At 36.5% G+C, this 17,480-nt stretch overlaps 2 long non-coding RNA genes across 3 annotated transcripts; one reads left to right on the top strand and one right to left on the bottom strand.

Annotated features, from left to right (window-relative positions):
• Window positions 1–4,886: 4,886 nt before the first annotated feature.
• Window positions 4,887–6,257, bottom strand: LOC127854158 (uncharacterized). The gene is made up of 2 exons (XR_008036942.1): window positions 5,945–6,257; window positions 4,887–5,322 (listed from the first exon to the last, which is right to left on the bottom strand). It is a non-coding gene; the product is annotated as an uncharacterized LOC127854158 (long non-coding RNA).
• A 607-nt stretch (window positions 6,258–6,864) lies between these two features.
• On the top strand, window positions 6,865–15,710 carry LOC127854155 (uncharacterized). Of its 2 annotated transcripts, none has more exons than XR_008036937.1 (6): window positions 6,865–6,968; window positions 8,261–8,354; window positions 9,647–9,740; window positions 11,033–11,126; window positions 12,418–12,511; window positions 15,187–15,710. It is a non-coding gene; the product is annotated as an uncharacterized LOC127854155 (long non-coding RNA). The 2 variants fall into 2 exon arrangements; XR_008036938.1 differs by lacking the exon at window positions 15,187–15,710 and adding an exon at window positions 13,804–13,898.
• The last annotated feature ends 1,770 nt before the right edge of the window (window positions 15,711–17,480 follow it).

Genomic DNA, 17,480 nt, shown 5'->3' with positions numbered 1-17,480 from the left:
CACCTTTGAGTTAAAATAATTGGAATTGTGTTACGCTGGCGGAACACTTTGATTTTGGGCAGTCTGTAACTTAAGAATGATTGGAAACTTTCAATGCAAGTGATTAACTTTCACTTTGAAATGTTTGTTATATTTGTTAAGTTGGTGTTACATTTTGTGATTGGCTGCTGTAGATAGCAACATATTGAAAATTTGTGAGCGATTCACTTTCCGTTGAAATATTATACTTTTTTATGGCCGCGTACTATTTGAATTTGGGTCTGTAAATAAGACATGATTCGAAATGCGAGCGATTCACTTTCTGTTGAACTATTATGCATTTTGTTATGCTGGCGTAACATTTTGACTTTGGGTCTGGAAATTAGGAATTATTGGTAAATTTTAATGCCAGTGATTCGTTTTCAGTTGAAGTATTTGTTATTGTTGTTAAGCTGTTGTAACATTTTGCGATTGGTTTCTGTAAATATGAAAGAATATAAAATTTGTGAGCGATTCACTTTTCTGATAAACTCTTATGAGTTCTGTTATTCCGGCGTAGCATTATATAAGAAATGAATCGAAATGCGAGAAATTCATTTTAAGTTGAAAAGTTTGGAATATGGTTAAGCCGACACAACATTTTGAGATTGGCTGCTGAAAATAAGGAAAAATATTAAATTTGTGAGCGATTCACTTTCTGTGGAAATGTTATGAATGTTGTTATGCCGGCGTAACATTTGAGTTTTGGTCTGCAAAGGAGAAATGGTTCGAAATGCGAGAGCTTCACTTCAGAGTTTAAATGTTTGGTTGGTATGTTGGCCAAATTTTACAGTTTGAGTCTGTGAATTAATAATTAATGTAAGTTATAATGCAAATTATCAACTTTCAGTTAAAATGTGTGGAATGATGTTAAGCTGGCGTAAAATTTTGTGTCTCCTTCAGTAGACTAGCGTGTCGATTTCTTAATCGTTTTAAGAAGTAACAAATACATTATTACGCGAAAATGCCCCCAATGACCATGCGGGTTTAACATTTAATTTAAAACATATGACAGTTGTCTCCTACGCTGCATAAATTGTTTACATTTTGATTTAGGACAATGTCGACTACCCCCAAAATCTTCAGAACGCATTCCACTAATGCTAAATGTGGGTAAAGTCCATATTTAAAATCATCGAGGCAACATAATTCGTGCTCTGCTGATTTGTCTTAATTTCAACGGCATGCATTAAAGGCAAGCTTAACATGCCTGTGCATATAGAAAATACTGAGTTGTGTCATTGCGGAATTGAATTAATCCGACGAGCTGAAGAAAGGTTCACATGTCTAGGCTTGCCGAGCCGTGTAGCCTTTCTGAGCCGAGTCGGATGATTTCAATTTCATTATGACACTAACATGGTGTTCTATTTATCATACTTTTATTATTTTTTTATTTAATTTGTTCCTGGTGCAATCAAAACAGCAGTCATTAATTGTAAAACGATAACAAAAAAGATTAAATTAACTGAATCATAACTTGAGTAGTAAATTAAAATTTTGTTTGATCTTTCCCGTTTTCGCTACTCGAAATAGTCCATAAAAATTCCGCGCAAAAGCGGAGTAACGAGACAAAATATCGCTTTATGCATCGATTTAAATTTAACCAGCATTCTAAATGATACACACTCAAGTAGTACAAAGACGTTTTTTCAAACTTAAATTCTTATTTTATCACTTAAAAATAACAAAATTAAGTGCCATTTTGAACTTACAAAATGTGTACCCCTCCGTGAAGCATGATTCAGCATTTATCCTTGTCGATATTGTTAATTTGAGTCTATAAAAACTCTTTTTACACGTTTTACTAATTTGCATAAAAAAGTCAAATATCTAATGGCTCTTGTTCTTCTCGCCAAAGTTGTGTAATTTTTTTTTTTATTTTCGTCAAGTTTTGTTTGCTTCAATGATGAGTTAAAATGCTTAACACAACATAAAATATCCATTTCCTCATTGCCATTCATCTTTTCCATTTTAAATCCCTTGGTCTTGGTGCAAGCGGGCAAATCTTTGTGGATAGACATTCTTTGATCGAATGACAAAGGAACGTCTTATTCATCAAAGATTTCCATAGAAAAGTAAAAGAACAATTCACTATCACTTTTCTTAATCCGTCAATTGTTCAACAAAACATCGCGTTATTCGAGTAAATTCGACGTTTTAAAGAAATCAAAAATTCAGTATCAACGGTCCTTGGATGGCTTAAACTGAATAGTGCAGTTTACATCACCGCTGTGCGATTTAGCAGCATTTAGTAAGACCGAAATCACACAGCGGTGATGTAAACTGCACTATTCAGTTTAAGCCATCCAAGGACGCGAATGTGTTAAACAAATAATTGTGTCCCGATTGTGTATGTTTACAACTGACTGCAGTTGCATTTCGTTTAATTGAGTTTAAAGCTAATAGGTAGTATATCGTGATAGCATAGAAAGCCTACCGCTGATCCAGACGCTCATGAGTCAGTGTCGTGTGTATGTCACGGTTTACCGAACTTAAGCGTGAAAGATGGTTTACTTAAGAGGCCCAATTAGATCACTCTGGAGAGCATTTGCCTTGAATGCGGGAGGTCCCCGGTACGTGTACCGGACTATCTGCACACTTATCACTATACTGGCGCCCAACTTGAAGCAGTGATACTTTGCAGTTCTCCATAAAAACATGCACGTGGTTTTGTTGGGATCGGTTATACACAGTTCACTGTGACACTCTTAGTTAAGGGCTTGAAAAGGGAGAATGCTACGTGGCCGACCTTAAGCGGGATAGGTGATAAGCTGTGTAATTGGCCCGGTAAGCTCAATCGGTAGAGCAAACTCCTTTATAAAAGGACGTCACGGGTTCGAGTACCGGACTGGCCGCACACTATTCACCTGCAAGCTACAGGAAGAACCAGCACTTGGTAATATAAGGGAATCAAAATGGATCGAACGCGTGACCTCCGGTCCTCTAGGCTGACATAATATCTTCAAAGCCAAAGAGACCTTAGTTGCATTCGTGTAAAAAAAGTTAAGTTTGTGATCTTTTTCATTAAAACAATTCCGGAATGAGTGAGCGTAAGCGTACTTTCTAGACAAAAAATAAACAAAAATGCGTTAAAACTACCGGGATACTTAATATGGTACTTTGGTCTATCGCCTTAACGTTCAGCCACACTGACTATCATATTGTGCAATCGTTGTTATACTTTATATTAGATATCCCCGTGTCGGCACATCATTTAACGAAGACAACAGAAACATTCATAAATAATCAGCGTTTTCGCGTTTATGGATTTTAAATGGTAATTTATCATAAACAAGAAAGTATTTTGAATACTCTACGTTTTTAGTGTTATTTTGGTTTGCAGAGTTATAATATTCTTTACTATGTAACAAAAAGTTTGAATAATTGCATTTGTTCAATCTGTGAGAGTCCTTTTAATGATATCGATGTAAATCGCTCCCCTTATTGAACATACTATTATATGAACGTTTTATAAGTTTATTTGAAATCGCACATGGTACAAACACATAAACTTGTGCAGCGAGTGTTGTGATTGTATTCAGTACACTATGGCAAGCGGTTCGACGCATAATCCCAAGAAACTAGGTTTCTCGTGAGAACCTAGGTTCTCAGAATGAGAACCTAGGTTCTTATGAGAACCTAGGTTTTCAAATGAGAACCTAGGTTCTCATGAGAACCTAGGTTTTCAAAATTTTGAAAACCTATGATACCAAACGAGAACTTAAGTTCTCAGAATGAGAACCTAGGTTCTCATTTAAAAATTCAGATCAATCGTTACATAATATATTGTTACAGCATTAAATGAGTTTCAAATATTCAATTCCCTTGTTCGGGCCTCAAACGACTGTACGGTACAGTTTTCTATTTTAAGTATATCTGTGACCTACATGTAGGAAGCAATCATTATGGTATAAAATACAAGTTTTATCTCTATTGATTATGTGTAATAATGTATTATTCAATAGTAAGATATCGGCAACACTGCAAGAAAAACTTATGCGCTAAAGACTTTGCAAACATATTTCAATAACTTGAGATATCTGCAAAAATAAAGTTCTTAACGGCGTGTTTTCATTCTGTCCAGCCCGTGTGTAATCATATGTGAACCCCATTGATCCTGCGCCCTGAATAATATGTGTCCCGTATTCCAAACGAGCAAGTTTACGCCGTCCGACGCGTAATTCTGAAAACCTAGGTTCTGTGAGAACCTAGGTTCTCAGAGAACCTAGGTTTTCAGAGAACCTAGGTTTTCAGAGAACCTAGGTTCTGTGAGAACCTAGGTTCTCAGAGAACCTAGGTTTTCAAAGAACCTATGTTCTCATGAGAACCTGAGTTCTATGAGAACCTTGGTTCTCATAATGAGAACCTAGGTACTCATGAGAACCTAGGTTTTCTGAAAACCTAGGTTCTCAGAGAACCTAGGTTCTCAGAGAACCTATGGTTCCCAAATAAAAACCACGGATATGGCAAGCAGTTCGACGCATAATCCCAAGAAACTAGGTTTTTCATGAGAACCTAGGTTCTCATGAAAACATAGGTTTTCAAATGAGAACCTAGGTTCTCATGAAAACCTAGGTTCTCATTTGAAAACTTGGGTTCTTGACGCCATGTGCAATCTTCAAGCGAGAACCTAGGTTCTCATTCTGAGAACCTAGGTTCTCATTCTGAGAACTTAGGTTCTCATGAGAAACCTAGTTTCTTGGGATTATGCGTCGAACTGCTTGCCATAGTACACTTTCTGCTGCGTCATGATAAACACAGACCTACTTTGAAGTGTTTTACGATGTGGTATGAAGCCGCGATTGTATAACTCAAATAATAATACAGGCCATTTCATGCTGCAATTCATATAAACAAGGAAAACAAAACAATGTTGAGTTTTATTCGATGCGTTATAACTTTAATAGAGTATACACTTGTACAAGCAGTTTTAAAATATAATATGTATATTCGATAATTTTGAGCAAATATAAAATCTTAAGTACGAAACATGGATTGATAAATAGAAAAACACAGAATAAGCAAAGATATACGGTAGTGTAAATAATGAAGCACTATTCAGTGTTATAATGTTATGTTTTCTAGTCCGCTTGATTGTCTTCTATCCGCTCAACAGTGGTGCTGAGTCGTATAGGAATCACGTGGTTTTCAATGGCATGTCGATGGTCTTCAAACCTTGTCCAAACACGACAGCCGCAGCCAGTGCAATGTTGTGATGAACCCTCATCGTGGTTTCTATGAACACGCTGAAGAGCAGCATGTCCGTCTAGAACGAGTTCTATTCGCACGTTGATTGAATGACAGCTGTTTAACGCAAACAGTGAATATTAGAGGCATGAAACGTACATGAATTTCTTTCAGTTTCCTCTAAACAGCAAAAGTACACAACGACATCTTACATAGCATGAACGAATGATTTTTTTAAACATAAGATATTGATGACAAATGACTGCAGGAATAATATTAGGGTTTAAGAAAGCATTTTGTTTGCCTTAATGAATTACTCTAAAAATTCCATTTTTTATGAATTTTTTGGGGAACAAGGGGTTGCGAACATTAAAATAATGTTATTTGTTTTTCAACCGATAACTGGTACAGTGAGAATACTGGATACAAGGCACAAATTCTGCAAAACATTTATAATTATGATGTTTATTCTTGAAAATGTATCTTCTGTACTAACTTTAAATACCACTTTTGATCAGAAAATCCATGGATAATGATGTTTTAATTGTTGATTTTGTTTTTAATGTCAATAAGCATATATATATTTAACCTAATTTCGAGTATATTCAGCCTGTCAAGAGTTCATCGACTTTTTATACTAAATGAAAACATTTTCAATAAACGTTAGACATTTAATAAAGCAGTTCATGTCTTTACAACACAATAAAGGCAAGAGTTTAAAATAAATAAAACGCTATACCCGTTTGGCTGACTTGGGTTCTCCGTCCTCGACCCTTTTTTGCAGAACACAAAAATCACAAGTAGAATTATTGCTCCGATTAACGTGATAGCTATATCAGACATTGTAGTTCTTTGTTAATCAATATTGAAAAATCCGTTTCAATATAAAGAAATTTTGCGTAAAACTTTTCCAACAGGCCACCCGTATCCGTTAGCTTCATCCTCATATTCCCGCCGCTTATGCTTATATAGCAAGAATTTAACTCCGATTAACCTTTTATTTATCCCATTTAACCAATTTAACAGTTAACATGACTGAATGTTGGGATCCCAATTCACGGTGTATTTGTTCGGAGGCAGTCTACAGTTTTGTAGCCCTATTTGCGCATTGGCCCCGGGCCAATTTCCTTATGTTCAGGCCAATTTCCTGAACATAAGGCGTATGACCTAAACAAAATTGTTTTTTGACTCCAGGAGCTTAAATGTAAGTATAAATGGTCAATATTCTAGTAATTTCACATGTTTTCAGTAATTCGAAACTAAGTTACCTGAATTTTAGTCAACAACAACAACATGCGCAGTGAGATGTAAACAAATGTACTTCCTGCTTAAAGCAGCCGGAATTTGATAGATTTCAACGGTGGGTTTAAATAAGTTAGCAGTGCAAAAAAGTTCAATGGTAATGACCCATTTTGTCTGGCTCAGTTTGAAAGCATTTGCTGTGATAGTGCAAAGCATGTTGTCCACTGTGTGCGTATTCTTACCCGGAAAGATAAATGTGATTGCCGGGTTTATCTGAAAATGGGGTTTTTACGGGCAAGTTCCGAGACCCCTGAAAAGGTCTATTTTACCCCAGATACCAGTTTAAAGTGCTTTTTCTGCATTGTTTTGTGCTTTATTTGCAAGCTGTTGATGAGCTGCACTGAATATTGTCTGAATCTATTTTCAGGTTGGGACTGAAGGCCTTGTTTTGAGGGTGTTTTGCAGACCAGTGGTTGTCGGCCTGGTGATTTTCAAGAAAAACTGTAGACTGCCCCCTTAAGGTAAATATCCCAAATTTCACACCCAACGCCCCATAGTCAAAGGTGACATGTTTTGATAAAATAGAGTCATCAACACCTGAAAACAGCTTTCCCATTGAATTCTGAGCAATTTTAGCAGAGATATTAACATTCCAGTAGGGGGAGGTAAGCCTGATTTTTGAAGAAAACCCTATTTTGCTTGGTACGCACATCTGCTTTAGAGACGCAGTCTTTGTTTCTTTGTGCGATATGCTTAGTTGTTCATGCAAGAAAGACTAAGCTGACTTATTTCAACTATACGTACAACATTTAGTGCCTTTCAAACCATTTAAACCCCTAAATGTGCAGACACTTTGATGAAAAGTGAGTAAAAAACACTGATTTGAAGGGGAAAAACATCACAATTCATTTATTTTTTTTAACTTTGACCAGTGTAGTGAGTAATTTTTGACTCAGGATGTAAGCTGACACTCATTGTGAGTGATTTTTGGCAATATGATTATATCTACTTCTCATATCTGTGCAAATTGAGTGATTTTTAGACTTGCGGAGAATACCGAAAGAATGACCAAAAAGTTGCGTGAAAATGCTGCCGCTGATATGCTCACTAAAAATAGTCTTAAATTGTACATTGCAATTATATTACAAAGAAAACCACCCAGTTTCATCCAGAATTGACTGAAGAGTACAAATAATTCAAATTTCGATGGGTTTAAAACTTTGGACTGCTATCTTAAGGAGGCAGTCTACAGTTTTGTAGCCCTATTTGCGCATTGGCCCCGGTCAATTTCCTGAACATAAGGCGTATGACCTAAACAAAATTGTTTTTTGACTCCAGGAGCTTAAATGTAAGTATAAATGGTCAATATTCTAGTAATTTCACATGTTTTCAGTAATTCGAAACTAAGTTACCTGAATTTTAGTCAACAACAACAACATGCTCAGTGAGATGTAAACAAATGTACTTCCTGCTTAAAGCAGCCGGAATTTGATAGATTTCAACGGTGGGTTTTAATAAGTTAGCAGTGCAAAAAAGTTCAATGGTAATGACCCATTTTGTCTGGCTCAGTTTGAAAGCATTTGCTGTGATAGTGCAAAGCATGTTGTCCACTGTGTGCGTATTCTTACCCGGAAAGATAAATGTGATTGCCGGGTTTATCTGAAAATGGGGTTTTTACGGGCAAGTTCCGAGACCTCCGAAAAGGTCTATTTTACCCCAGATACCAGTTTAAAGTGCTTTTTCTGCATTGTTTTGTGCTTTATTTGCAAGCTGTTGATGAGCTGCACTGAATATTGTCTGAATCTATTTTCAGGTTGGGACTGAAGGCCTTGTTTTGAGGGTGTTTTGCAGACCAGTGGTTGTCGGCCTGGTGATTTTCAAGAAAAACTGTAGACTGCCCCCTTAAGGTAAATATCCCAAATTTCACACCCAACGCCCCATAGTCAAAGGTGACATGTTTTGATAAAATAGAGTCATCAACACCTGAAAACAGCTTTCCCATTGAATTCTGAGCAATTTTAGCAGAGATATTAACATTCCAGTAGGGGGAGGTAAGCCTGATTTTTGAAGAAAACCCTATTTTGCTTGGTACGCACATCTGCTTTAGAGACGCAGTCTTTGTTTCTTTGTGCGATATGCTTAGTTGTTCATGCAAGAAAGACTAAGCTGACTTATTTCAACTATACGTACAACATTTAGTGCCTTTCAAACCATTTAAACCCCTAAATGTGCAGACACTTTGATGAAAAGTGAGTAAAAAACACTGATTTGAAGGGGAAAAACATCACAATTCATTTATTTTTTTTAACTTTGACCAGTGTAGTGAGTAATTTTTGACTCAGGATGTAAGCTGACACTCATTGTGAGTGATTTTTGGCAATATGATTATATCTACTTCTCATATCTGTGCAAATTGAGTGATTTTTAGACTTGCGGAGAATACCGAAAGAATGACCAAAAAGTTGCGTGAAAATGCTGCCGCTGATATGCTCACTAAAAATAGTCTTAAATTGTACATTGCAATTATATTGCAAAGAAAACCACCCAGTTTCATCCAGAATTGACTGAAGAGTACAAATAATTCAAATTTCGATGGGTTTAAAACTTTGGACTGCTATCTTAAGGAGGCAGTCTACAGTTTTGTAGCCCTATTTGCGCATTGGCCCCGGTCAATTTCCTGAACATAAGGCGTATGACCTAAACAAAATTGTTTTTTGACTCCAGGAGCTTAAATGTAAGTATAAATGGTCAATATTCTAGTAATTTCACATGTTTTCAGTAATTCGAAACTAAGTTACCTGAATTTTAGTCAACAACAACAACATGCTCAGTGAGATGTAAACAAATGTACTTCCTGCTTAAAGCAGCCGGAATTTGATAGATTTCAACGGTGGGTTTAAATAAGTTAGCAGTGCAAAAAAGTTCAATGATAATGACCCATTTTGTCTGGCTCAGTTTGAAAGCATTTGCTGTGATAGTGCAAAGCATGTTGTCCACTGTGTGCGTATTCTTACCCGGAAAGATAAATGTGATTGCCGGGTTTATCTGAAAATGGGGTTTTTACGGGCAAGTTCCGAGACCTCCGAAAAGGTCTATTTTACCCCAGATACCAGTTTAAAGTGCTTTTTCTGCATTGTTTTGTGCTTTATTTGCAAGCTGTTGATGAGCTGCACTGAATATTGTCTGAATCTATTTTCAGGTTGGGACTGAAGGCCTTGTTTTGAGGGTGTTTTGCAGACCAGTGGTTGTCGGCCTGGTGATTTTCAAGAAAAACTGTAGACTGCCCCCTTAAGGTAAATATCCCAAATTTCACACCCAACGCCCCATAGTCAAAGGTGACATGTTTTGATAAAATAGAGTCATCAACACCTGAAAACAGCTTTCCCATTGAATTCTGAGCAATTTTAGCAGAGATATTAACATTCCAGTAGGGGGAGGTAAGCCTGATTTTTGAAGAAAACCCTATTTTGCTTGGTACGCACATCTGCTTTAGAGACGCAGTCTTTGTTTCTTTGTGCGATATGCTTAGTTGTTCATGCAAGAAAGACTAAGCTGACTTATTTCAACTATACGTACAACATTTAGTGCCTTTCAAACCATTTAAACCCCTAAATGTGCAGACACTTTGATGAAAAGTGAGTAAAAAACACTGATTTGAAGGGGAAAAACATCACAATTCATTTATTTTTTTTAACTTTGACCAGTGTAGTGAGTAATTTTTGACTCAGGATGTAAGCTGACACTCATTGTGAGTGATTTTTGGCAATATGATTATATCTACTTCTCATATCTGTGCAGATTGAGTGATTTTTAGACTTGCGGAGAATACCGAAAGAATGACCAAAAAGTTGCGTGAAAATGCTGCCGCTGATATGCTCACTAAAAATAGTCTTAAATTGTACATTGCAATTATATTGCAAAGAAAACCACCCAGTTTCATCCAGAATTGACTGAAGAGTACAAATAATTCAAATTTCGATGGGTTTAAAACTTTGGACTGCTATCTTAAGGAGGCAGTCTACAGTTTTGTAGCCCTATTTGCGCATTGGCCCCGGTCAATTTCCTGAACATAAGGCGTATGACCTAAACAAAATTGTTTTTTGACTCCAGGAGCTTAAATGTAAGTATAAATGGTCAATATTCTAGTAATTTCACATGTTTTCAGTAATTCGAAACTAAGTTACCTGAATTTTAGTCAACAACAACAACATGCTCAGTGAGATGTAAACAAATGTACTTCCTGCTTAAAGCAGCCGGAATTTGATAGATTTCAACGGTGGGTTTAAATAAGTTAGCAGTGCAAAAAAGTTCAATGATAATGACCCATTTTGTCTGGCTCAGTTTGAAAGCATTTGCTGTGATAGTGCAAAGCATGTTGTCCACTGTGTGCGTATTCTTACCCGGAAAGATAAATGTGATTGCCGGGTTTATCTGAAAATGGGGTTTTTACGGGCAAGTTCCGAGACCTCCGAAAAGGTCTATTTTACCCCAGATACCAGTTTAAAGTGCTTTTTCTGCATTGTTTTGTGCTTTATTTGCAAGCTGTTGATGAGCTGCACTGAATATTGTCTGAATCTATTTTCAGGTTGGGACTGAAGGCCTTGTTTTGAGGGTGTTTTGCAGACCAGTGGTTGTCGGCCTGGTGATTTTCAAGAAAAACTGTAGACTGCCCCCTTAAGGTAAATATCCCAAATTTCACACCCAACGCCCCATAGTCAAAGGTGACATGTTTTGATAAAATAGAGTCATCAACACCTGAAAACAGCTTTCCCATTGAATTCTGAGCAATTTTAGCAGAGATATTAACATTCCAGTAGGGGGAGGTAAGCCTGATTTTTGAAGAAAACCCTATTTTGCTTGGTACGCACATCTGCTTTAGAGACGCAGTCTTTGTTTCTTTGTGCGATATGCTTAGTTGTTCATGCAAGAAAGACTAAGCTGACTTATTTCAACTATACGTACAACATTTAGTGCCTTTCAAACCATTTAAACCCCTAAATGTGCAGACACTTTGATGAAAAGTGAGTAAAAAACACTGATTTGAAGGGGAAAAACATCACAATTCATTTATTTTTTTAACTTTGACCAGTGTAGTGAGTAATTTTTGACTCAGGATGTAAGCTGACACTCATTGTGAGTGATTTTTGGCAATATGATTATATCTACTTCTCATATCTGTGCAAATTGAGTGATTTTTAGACTTGCGGAGAATACCGAAAGAATGACCAAAAAGTTGCGTGAAAATGCTGCCGCTGATATGCTCACTAAAAATAGTCTTAAATTGTACATTGCAATTATATTACAAAGAAAACCACCCAGTTTCATCCAGAATTGACTGAAGAGTACAAATAATTCAAATTTCGATGGGTTTAAAACTTTGGACTGCTATCTTAAGGAGGCAGTCTACAGTTTTGTAGCCCTATTTGCGCATTGGCCCCGGTCAATTTCCTGAACATAAGGCGTATGACCTAAACAAAATTGTTTTTTGACTCCAGGAGCTTAAATGTAAGTATAAATGGTCAATATTCTAGTAATTTCACATGTTTTCAGTAATTCGAAACTAAGTTACCTGAATTTTAGTCAACAACAACAACATGCTCAGTGAGATGTAAACAAATGTACTTCCTGCTTAAAGCAGCCGGAATTTGATAGATTTCAACGGTGGGTTTAAATAAGTTAGCAGTGCAAAAAAGTTCAATGATAATGACCCATTTTGTCTGGCTCAGTTTGAAAGCATTTGCTGTGATAGTGCAAAGCATGTTGTCCACTGTGTGCGTATTCTTACCCGGAAAGATAAATGTGATTGCCGGGTTTATCTGAAAATGGGGTTTTTACGGGCAAGTTCCGAGACCTCCGAAAAGGTCTATTTTACCCCAGATACCAGTTTAAAGTGCTTTTTCTGCATTGTTTTGTGCTTTATTTGCAAGCTGTTGATGAGCTGCACTGAATATTGTCTGAATCTATTTTCAGGTTGGGACTGAAGGCCTTGTTTTGAGGGTGTTTTGCAGACCAGTGGTTGTCGGCCTGGTGATTTTCAAGAAAAACTGTAGACTGCCCCCTTAAGGTAAATATCCCAAATTTCACACCCAACGCCCCATAGTCAAAGGTGACATGTTTTGATAAAATAGAGTCATCAACACCTGAAAACAGCTTTCCCATTGAATTCTGAGCAATTTTAGCAGAGATATTAACATTCCAGTAGGGGGAGGTAAGCCTGATTTTTGAAGAAAACCCTATTTTGCTTGGTACGCACATCTGCTTTAGAGACGCAGTCTTTGTTTCTTTGTGCGATATGCTTAGTTGTTCATGCAAGAAAGACTAAGCTGACTTATTTCAACTATACGTACAACATTTAGTGCCTTTCAAACCATTTAAACCCCTAAATGTGCAGACACTTTGATGAAAAGTGAGTAAAAAACACTGATTTGAAGGGGAAAAACATCACAATTCATTTATTTTTTTTAACTTTGACCAGTGTAGTGAGTAATTTTTGACTCAGGATGTAAGCTGACACTCATTGTGAGTGATTTTTGGCAATATGATTATATCTACTTCTCATATCTGTGCAAATTGAGTGATTTTTAGACTTGCGGAGAATACCGAAAGAATGACCAAAAAGTTGCGTGAAAATGCTGCCGCTGATATGCTCACTAAAAATAGTCTTAAATTGTACATTGCAATTATATTGCAAAGAAAACCACCCAGTTTCATCCAGAATTGACTGAAGAGTACAAATAATTCAAATTTCGATGGGTTTAAAACTTTGGACTGCTATCTTAAGGAGGCAGTCTACAGTTTTGTAGCCCTATTTGCGCATTGGCCCCGGTCAATTTCCTGAACATAAGGCGTATGACCTAAACAAAATTGTTTTTTGACTCCAGGAGCTTAAATGTAAGTATAAATGGTCAATATTCTAGTAATTTCACATGTTTTCAGTAATTCGAAACTAAGTTACCTGAATTTTAGTCAACAACAACAACATGCTCAGTGAGATGTAAACAAATGTACTTCCTGCTTAAAGCAGCCGGAATTTGATAGATTTCAACGGTGGGTTTAAATAAGTTAGCAGTGCAAAAAAGTTCAATGATAATGACCCATTTTGTCTGGCTCAGTTTGAAAGCATTTGCTGTGATAGTGCAAAGCATGTTGTCCACTGTGTGCGTATTCTTACCCGGAAAGATAAATGTGATTGCCGGGTTTATCTGAAAATGGGGTTTTTACGGGCAAGTTCCGAGACCTCCGAAAAGGTCTATTTTACCCCAGATACCAGTTTAAAGTGCTTTTTCTGCATTGTTTTGTGCTTTATTTGCAAGCTGTTGATGAGCTGCACTGAATATTGTCTGAATCTATTTTCAGGTTGGGACTGAAGGCCTTGTTTTGAGGGTGTTTTGCAGACCAGTGGTTGTCGGCCTGGTGATTTTCAAGAAAACTGTAGACTGCCCCCTTAAGGTAAATATCCCAAATTTCACACCCAACGCCCCATAGTCAAAGGTGACATGTTTTGATAAAATAGAGTCATCAACACCTGAAAACAGCTTTTCCATTGAATTCTGAGCAATTTTAGCAGAGATATTAACATTCCAGTAGGGGGAGGTAAGCCTGATTTTTGAAGAAAACCCTATTTTGCTTGGTACGCACATCTGCTTTAGAGACGCAGTCTTTGTTTCTTTGTGCGATATGCTTAGTTGTTCATGCAAGAAAGACTAAGCTGACTTATTTCAACTATACGTACAACATTTAGTGCCTTTCAAACCATTTAAAACCCCTAAATGTGCAGACACTTTGATGAAAAGTGAGTAAAAAACACTGATTTGAAGGGGAAAACATCACAATTCATTTATTTTTTTAACTTTGACCAGTGTAGTGAGTAATTTTTGACTCAGGATGTAAGCTGACACTCATTGTGAGTGATTTTTGGCAATATGATTATATCTACTTCTCATATCTGTGCAAATTGAGTGATTTTTAGACTTGCGGAGAATACCGAAAGAATGACCAAAAAGTTGCGTGAAAATGCTGCCGCTGATATGCTCACTAAAAATAGTCTTAAATTGTACATTGCAATTATATTACAAAGAAAACCACCCAGTTTCATCCAGAATTGACTGAAGAGTACAAATAATTCAAATTTCGATGGGTTTAAAACTTTGGACTGCTATCTTAAGGAGGCAGTCTACAGTTTTGTAGCCCTATTTGCGCATTGGCCCCGGTCAATTTCCTGAACATAAGGCGTATGACCTAACAAAATTGTTTTTTGACTCCAGGAGCTTAAATGTAAGTATAAATGGTCAATATTCTAGTAATTTCACATGTTTTCAGTAATTCGAAACTAAGTTACCTGAATTTTAGTCAACAACAACAACATGCTCAGTGAGATGTAAACAAATGTACTTCCTGCTTAAAGCAGCCGGAATTTGATAGATTTCAACGGTGGGTTTAAATAAGTTAGCAGTGCAAAAAAGTTCAATGATAATGACCCATTTTGTCTGGCTCAGTTTGAAAGCATTTGCTGTGATAGTGCAAAGCATGTTGTCCACTGTGTGCGTATTCTTACCCGGAAAGATAAATGTGATTGCCGGGTTTATCTGAAAATGGGGTTTTTACGGGCAAGTTCCGAGACCTCCGAAAAGGTCTATTTTACCCCAGATACCAGTTTAAATTGCTTTTTCTGCATTGTTTTGTGCTTTATTTGCAAGCTGTTGATGAGCTGCACTGAATATTGTCTGAATCTATTTTCAGGTTGGGACTGAAGGCCTTGTTTTGAGGGTGTTTTGCAGACCAGTGGTTGTCGGCCTGGTGATTTTCAAGAAAAACTGTAGACTGCCCCCTTCGTATGTGTGCGTCGTTGTGTCTTTGTGCGATTTAGCAGCAGTTAGTAGGACCGAAATCGCACAGCGGTGATGTAAACTGCACTATTCAGTTTAAACCATCCAAGGACGCGAATGTGTTAAACAAATAATTGTGTCCCGATTGTGTATGTTTACGATGGATTATTTAAACACATCGTGAATATTAAACAGTGTTGGACTATATTACTCGAATGAAACCGGTGATACTGCATTTTCGATTTCTTTAAAATTTACTCGAATAACGCGATGTTTTGTTGAACAATTGACGAATAAAGAAAGGTGTCAGTGAAATTTTCTTTTACTTTTCTATGGAAATCTTTGATGAATAAGACGTTCCTTTGTCAGTCGATCAAAGAATGTCTATCCACAAAAATTTGCCTGCTTGCACCAAGACCAAGGGATTTAAAATGGAAAAGATGAATGGCGATGAGGAAATGGATATTTGATGTTGTGTTAAGCATTTTACTCATCATCGAAGCAAACAAAATGTGTGACGAAAATAAAAAAAAATATTACACAACTTGGTGAGAAGAACAAGAGCCATTAGATATTTGAAGTTTTTATGCAAGATAGTTAATGGGGTACTTTGTAATAAGTCTATCGTCTTAAACGACAGCCACATTGACTGTAATATTGCGTTATCCTTGTTATGCTTTATATACGCTATCCACGTGTCGGCACACAATTAAACTACAAAACAGTCCAGTGTAATCGACGGTTTCGCCTTTGCAGCACTTTGTAACTTATTCGATTTTTAATGTTTATAGAAAAGAAAATTATTTTGCTCCCTGGTTTGCAATGTTATATTATCCCTTAATATGTCATAAAATCTTGGAAAAATGAAGTTTTGTTAATCTGTAGATGTCCATTTAAGGAAACGAATGTTCATCGCTCAACCTTCTCGAACAAATATGGACGTTTTTATAAGCGCATATTGCACAGTTTACAAACAAAAGCAGGCAATTCAGTTGAATCTATATCATTCTTTTGCAGCGAGTGTTGGAATTGTTTTTATTACAATCTCTTTGGAATCAATATCGACATATTACATATTTCATGCTGCATTTAAAAAATGAAAACAAAACAACGTTTTGTTTCATTCGATCCGTTTTAACTTTAATAAAATATTCACTTGTACAAGCAGTTTTAAAATATAAAACGCATATTCGATAATTTCGAGAAAATATAAAATCTTAAGAACGAAACATGGATTGAAATCATATAAGCACCGAGTAAACAGAGATACAGTGTCAATAATTCAATAATGAAAGCACTATTCAGTGTAACATTAAAAAGTAATAACCACATTTCGCTTCTTGACCAAACGTTATATTTTTCTACTCCTCTTGACTGTCATCTATCCGCTCAACAGTGTTACTTAAACGGATAGTATTCACTAGACAGCCGTAACCAGTCACATGATTCACTAGACAGCCGCCACCAGTAAAATTAATCACTTAACAGCCGCAACCAGTCAAATGTTTAGACGAAGACACGTTGCTGGTTCTATGAACACGATGAAGAATAGTAGCATTTATAGATGAATGTTCGTGTTGCACGAGTTCTATGCGCCCGTCGATTCCATGAGAGCTGTTAAACGCATGCAGTAAAAATTAGAGGCATGTAACAAACATTGTTTAACTGCTTAAACATACAAGACATCTGATACTGAAAGATACTTTTTAGTAATAGCTCTATAAAATACAGCGCGAACAAGACATGCACATAAAATAGTTCTTCTTGAATGCTCTTAGCTTTTATGTGTAAATACTTGGTTTAATTGCAATTAGTACATAAAACAAGTTAAATGCTATACCTGTTCGGCTGACTTGGGTTCTCGGTCCTCGAAGAAAACCATTCTTGTTGTTCGCAGCACTCATTTATCAATCTTACTATCATCACAATCAGAATTACTGCTACAAATATAAACACTAGCAGACATTGTAGTTCTGTATTTATTTGAATTAAAATTGAATATTCTAATTAAATACTTTTATTTTACAGCGTTTAAGATCTTCTACAATCCACTATTTTCCGTTTCAATGTATAGTAATTTTGCGCAAAATATCTCAACAAGCCATCCGTATCCGTTAGCTTCATCTTCATAACCTCTTCTACTTATATAGCAAGATCTTTAATGACATTTTTAAAACATGATACATTTTGGAATCCCAATTAAGCGCA

Source organism: Dreissena polymorpha, chromosome 12 (assembly GCF_020536995.1).
Source record: "Dreissena polymorpha isolate Duluth1 chromosome 12, UMN_Dpol_1.0, whole genome shotgun sequence".
Classification (NCBI taxonomy): domain Eukaryota; kingdom Metazoa; phylum Mollusca; class Bivalvia; order Myida; family Dreissenidae; genus Dreissena; species Dreissena polymorpha.
The sequence above is the reverse complement of the archived record's forward strand: the minus strand, read 5'-3'. Positions and strand labels throughout refer to the sequence as shown.